This window comes from Mus caroli, chromosome 6 (assembly GCF_900094665.2).
Source record: "Mus caroli chromosome 6, CAROLI_EIJ_v1.1, whole genome shotgun sequence".
NCBI lineage: Eukaryota > Metazoa > Chordata > Mammalia > Rodentia > Muridae > Mus > Mus caroli.
In genome coordinates this window covers 143,162,871-143,168,573 of record NC_034575.1, presented here as the reverse complement: position 1 = coordinate 143,168,573, position 5,703 = coordinate 143,162,871, and the positions used below count along the sequence as shown (strand labels likewise).

Sequence of the window (5,703 nt, the reverse complement as noted above, 5' to 3'; positions counted from 1 at the left end):
CACACACACACACACACACACACACACACACACACACACATGCATGTGTAATTTTTAAATCTTTTAAAAGAATGCTGACATTATGCCTTAGCTACACGATTGCATTTTTATCTTAGAATTCTTCATCAGACTTTATAAGTCTAGTGTGATTAAAAGTACAGTTCCAAATAAATGAAAGATAGTATATTCTGAGTCAAAGTGAACTTTTATTGACATGAAACAAAAGATAGTAATAAATCAATACATTAACCAAACAAAATTGTGGGGAAGTCGGGTAGATGGGCTATAGCAAAACAGGGAGGCCATGATAGATTTCATATGCTATCTGATGTGGTCTTCGTTAATATATTCAAAGTGGAAGATGACTCACCAGATAAAGGAAGGCCTGTTTCCAAGCCTGGTGACTGGGTTCAATGGAGAGAGACCCGACTCTCACAAATTATCCTCTAATCTCCACATCTAGCCTAGGCACATCTAACCCTAACCCTAACCCTAACCCTAACCCTAACCCTAACCCTAACCCTAACCCTAACCAAGCACACACACACGTGTGTGTGTATGTGTGTGTGTGTGTGTGTGCGCGCACACACATGCAATTTAAAATTATAACAGTATGATGAGAACCAAGAGAATGCTAGGTGTGGTGGTTTGAATGAGAATGGCCCCATAGGCTCAGATAATTACTTGATCCCCAATTAGTGCAACTGTTGGAAAGGATTAGGAAGTATGGTGTCATTGTTGAAGGACTGGGTATCACTCTTAGGGGCAGGCTTTGAGGTTTCAAAAGACTCATACCATTCCCATTGTGCCTGTCTCTACCTCTTACTTATGGATCAAGATGAGAGCCCTCAGCCATCCCTGTCTCTGTGATGTGAGCTCTCAGCTATCCCTGCCACCATGATGTGAGCTCTCAGCTGTCCCTGCCTCTGTGATGTGAGTTCTCAGCCATCCCTGCCACCATGATTTGAGAGTTCTCAGCCATCCCTGCCACCATGATGTGAGAGCTCTCAGCCATCCCTGCAGCTATTGCCCTCACCTAGGGATGCTCTGTGTCTGGGACTTCTAGAAGCCAGGCTGACCTCGGGTGTAGAACAGTGATCTTGCTGCTTCCACGCAGAGAAGAGTGAGATAGCTCTCAGAAGAGGAGTGAGATAGCTCAGAGTCAGCAAGGGTCTGAGGCAGAGTAAAGGGTTCAGAGGAAGGCAGAGCCACCAGTCCAGAACATGTCAGCCCTTCTTGCAAAGTGGTTCCTGGGTGTTTTGTGTAACCTCAGATAGAGAGGGCACGGACAGACCAAAAGCGTGACAAGAGCAGGAGATAAAAACTGAGTCAGACAGTTTTAGGGGAAAAAGGTACCAAGTGACCACTTCTGACTCTTGTCCTTGGCTAGAATCCAGAAAAATCTCCACTTGGCATTTATAAACCCAACACCCCGGGCTGTGCCGTCTTCCACATAGTAGAACCTCTACAACGCATCAGTCAGAGGGACCAATAGGGACAAACAGTGAGGACATTTAGTCCATGTGCTGGAAAGAACAAACAGAACAGTCCAGTGACCCCAAAGCCCAAATGGAGGGCACAGGCAGGCAGGTTACAAGAAAGGAGCAATGTCTGCTGCAGGCCTTGATGCTGCCTAGTGACATCATGACATATTGGCCTTTGGGTTGGTAAGGCACAGCTGGTCTGTGTGCACACTCCAGAAAGCTTACTTACCTGGTAGTCACGGGGCATGTGTTAGGCCTGGCACAGAGGTGATCCAGAAATGGCTCTCATGAGAGCTAAAAACAGCCCGAGATAATTAGGCTTCCAACCTACACCTCTCCTGTCCAAGATCACATAAGTCAATCAGCCTCAGAGAATCCTAAACAGGGTATTGCTCTCATCTAAGAACTCTAGTTTGCACTAGCCTGGGCTACTAGTGACCTTGAGAATAGCCTGAGCTACATAAAAAGACCCTGCCTCAAAATCACAGGTAAAATAGCACACACATCCATCCATCCCCTGAAGATATGTATTTTTTAAAACAGGATTTCTTTTTTTTTAACTCTTACTGTGTGTAAAGTCATCAGGGTAGAGATGTGGGGCACAGTGGGGACATTTCTTCTGACTCCGGCAGTTAGATAGGTTTCAAGTTTCTTGGCTGTGGACTTTCCTGTCTTCTGTCTTCAGTTCAGTGCAAACTGCCACCAAGGTAGCATTCTGAATGCCAGCCACCAAGTGTCACTGGCGTGGTGTGCAGGGACCAGCTAGCTCTCTTTACAGCTTGGAGGAGGGAACACATTTGACATAAAAATACACTTCATTATGTTGTTGCCGTCCGTTATGTTTATCATTTTTAAGTGTGTGTCTCTTCCATAGGAAACAATGTAATTAATAAGACCCAGCTCTGCTGTCTCTTGAGAAATGCTCTGGGGAGCCACTCTTAAATAATGCAGAGGAGACCTTGTACAAGGTCATGAACAGCAGAGTCTGGGGGCGCTGGGGGCAGGGGGCGTAACACAGCAGAGTCCAGGGATGGGGCAGGGGGTAGGCCATAACACAGGGCTGTTCTGTGTGAAGTGTGCCCCATGCGATTCTGACTGTCGGCTGGACTGGATTGTACTTGCTGAAATGAGGGAAAGTCCTGAGGGCAAGAGCATTTGGGAACATGGTACTAAAGAAGTCTTAGCTTCATGGCTTCTAACAGGCTGATTGGCAGTGTCCCAGCCTTTCAGTGGAGGGGAGGCCTGAAGCGTTTCTTAGATTGACTTAACCACAGAACATTTTTTAAAAATTCTGAATCACCTTGTAGTGAGTGAAACCAGATCTGTCCCACCTGGCATGTGGGCAAACCCAGCTGTGTTTTATTCAGTGAGCTGTCAATGGGAGACAACAGACAACTCAGACCCTAAAACTCTCTTACCTTTAGCCAGCAGGTTGTCTAGGGAGGGGGACCAAGGGCAGCCAGTCATTCTAAAGTCTAGCCTTGTCCCGCTGGGCAGGTGGTCAGCCTTAGCTCTCAGATGCACACATTGCTGTTCATTTGCCCTCTGGGTAGCGGGGGAGGCTAGCATATGCCAAACCCACAGAGTGTCACGTTCCTCCCCAGCATCCTAGACTAAAGACTAACCCAGAACGAACAAACCATCAGCAGTGTATAGTGTAGACTGCTCCCTACAGAAGGAGGTGTAATGAGCTCTTACACAGAGAGTATGTGACGTGCCCCTACGCATAGCAATGCATCAACGATAGAGTGAAGTGGCGGCTTCGGAAGGAGTAGGACATGTTATGGAGTCAGGTCAGTTCACTCCACGGCGAGATGCTGACACGCCTGCTCACAGACAGGATGATGTTGGGCCAGTGGTCCTAAGAACCACCTTCACCTCCCAAACAGAGGACGGTATCTTATACGCACGGCTTTCATAAGAACTAAAAATAATTTGGTGGATCCTGCTTAAGGTTATGATATGAAAGCCCATGATGGGCCACAGAGCTCACTATAAACTAAAGGATAGAGAGTAGATCAATTCTTGAAAACCTTTTTGGTTCTTGTTAATTTTCATTGGTTTTTTGTGAATTTGACATCATGTACCCCAATCATGTCCTTCCTCCCCCATCTCCACCCTCCATCCTTGCAACCTCCCCCCAACAGAAAAAAAAACTGGTTGTGGGAGCAGCAGTGTGTCACAGTGTGTCCCACAGTGCACCCTTTTGTCCTCACTTCTCTGCTTGCAAATATCCATTGCCACGGCTTGTTGGTCTGCTACGTAGGAGGCCCCTGGCTTCTGCTACTCTGTAGATACTGGATCCTCACTGGAACCTCTTGGGTATCCTGTTGTTGCCCTGAGTCATAGAGATCTGTGTTTTGGATCTGTAGGACTGGCACTTCATGTGCTCCAGTAGTACATCAATAGGATAGATGTTAGGGTGAGCTAACTCAAAGCCCTGGATCCGGGCCTGAGAGGTTCTGAGCTGGTCAAGCCCACCAGCTCTCCCACTCTCATGCCATCAGGGCCAGCAACCCCACAACCAGGCCAGCTGTGCCCTGCTGCCCAGGCAAGGTGCAGGGCTCACTCTCCTGAGCGTTGCAGCCACTGAGGGACATGTCCTGTAAGTGTCAGTAAGTGACAAGGGACGAGGGAGGGGAGGAGGGCATCACTCCCTCATCTGCACCACCGCCGCCCAGCAAATAAGATGCAGGGCTGGCTGTCTACACACCCACAACCCTCACATCTAGGGCCAACTCTCCTGAGTCCTGCAGCAGGTGAGGGACAGGGACAGCTCTCCCTCTATCATGACCCCATTAGGGCCAACTCTCTAGCCCGCCACTGGTGGTGAGGGTAAAGCAAGGGCAGGGAGATAAATGTCTCCCTCCCACAGACCACTGCATATCCGACAAGAGGCAGGGGCCAGGTCTCTGCCTGCTTCAGGTGGTGAGAGGGAAGGTGTGAGGAAGGTATCTCTCCTCATGCGGGACAACTGGTAGGGCCATCTCACCCACAACTTCTACAATGTGTGGGCCCCTCCGTCCTGAGCACTGCAGCTGACTAGGGGTGGGGTCAGCTCTCCTGATCACGTGCCCTCAGGACCAGATCTCCCATACCATCCGGGTGAGGGTGGGGCCAGTGCCGCAAAGCCCTCAGACATCAAGTCCCCATGCAGCAGCCCAGACCAGGGACATCTACTGGAACTGTGGTGGTAACACACCCCTGCTGCTGCAGGGCCACAGTCCCAGACATGACTCCCAATGACAGCACAGGCCAGAGCCCCACCATGGTCCCAGGTGACATCACCAGCTACTCACATCCCGCTGTTCCTCGATACCTTGGAGTCTCCAGTTCTGCCTCTCTTCATTGTGCCCACGCCCTGTTTCTCTCTCTTCCATATCTCCACCACCTACTTGCTCCTCTTAGTGGTGCCCAAGGTCTCCAAGTGCCTGGGGTCATCTTGGTAGTGGTCTCAGGAGTGCTATGCTCCACTGGTGCATTATGGGGCCTGGCAGGGGTCTTCTCAGGTATGGTCTGCACCCCCAGGCCTGTGTGGTACCAGACAGTTAGCCATCTAAGGCTCAGGCGCTCTCCTTGCCCCACCCCCATCCCCCAGTGGCTTCATTCGAGGGTTGTCTATCTCAGGCTCACTCCTGCCAGCATCCCTCAGCCCCAGGCAGGGTTCTTCTAGTCTCTAGTTTGGCCCCTGGTCCTGGGAGCCATTGGGGCCTTCATGGTATCAGACTGGTGGTCACCTCAGGCGTACTTTGGGGGGGGGGCTAGTATTTGGAGACTAATCATTCAGATATTCACAGGTCAGAACACTGAGTGTAGACATGGCCTCTCTCCTCTCTGCCACCTTGGCACACATGTGACACAGCGCATCTTTTTTTTTTTTTTTCTTGGTGAATGCCAAGGAGTGTAACAGACCCTGTTCTTCCCCGGCCGCACCGGTTGTTTTAGATCTGTAATGACTAAGCTTGCCATGGGAGATTGCTCTGAAGGAAGCAGATCTCATCGTAGCCAATGAGCACGAGTCATGTGTCGGAATCCAGAGGCTCTGCCAAGAACACAACCTTCTATCCAGAAGACTTCGGTTACGTCCTGAGCAGTGGGCGCAGCTGGGACCGGAGGTTGGACAAAAGAGCAAAGAGTGTGACAGTCCTGAAGTGCTTAGATCGCAAAGATGGATGGAGGGAGCATGGCGCTCTCAACAAACCTGAAGCCAGGAGGGAAC

The 5,703-nt window shown here is 50.0% G+C and overlaps 1 pseudogene; it reads right to left on the bottom strand.

Annotated features, from left to right (window-relative positions):
• Positions 1-5,247: 5,247 nt before the first annotated feature.
• On the bottom strand, positions 5,248-5,334 carry LOC115031427 (annotated as a pseudogene).
• Positions 5,335-5,703: the final 369 nt, after the last annotated feature.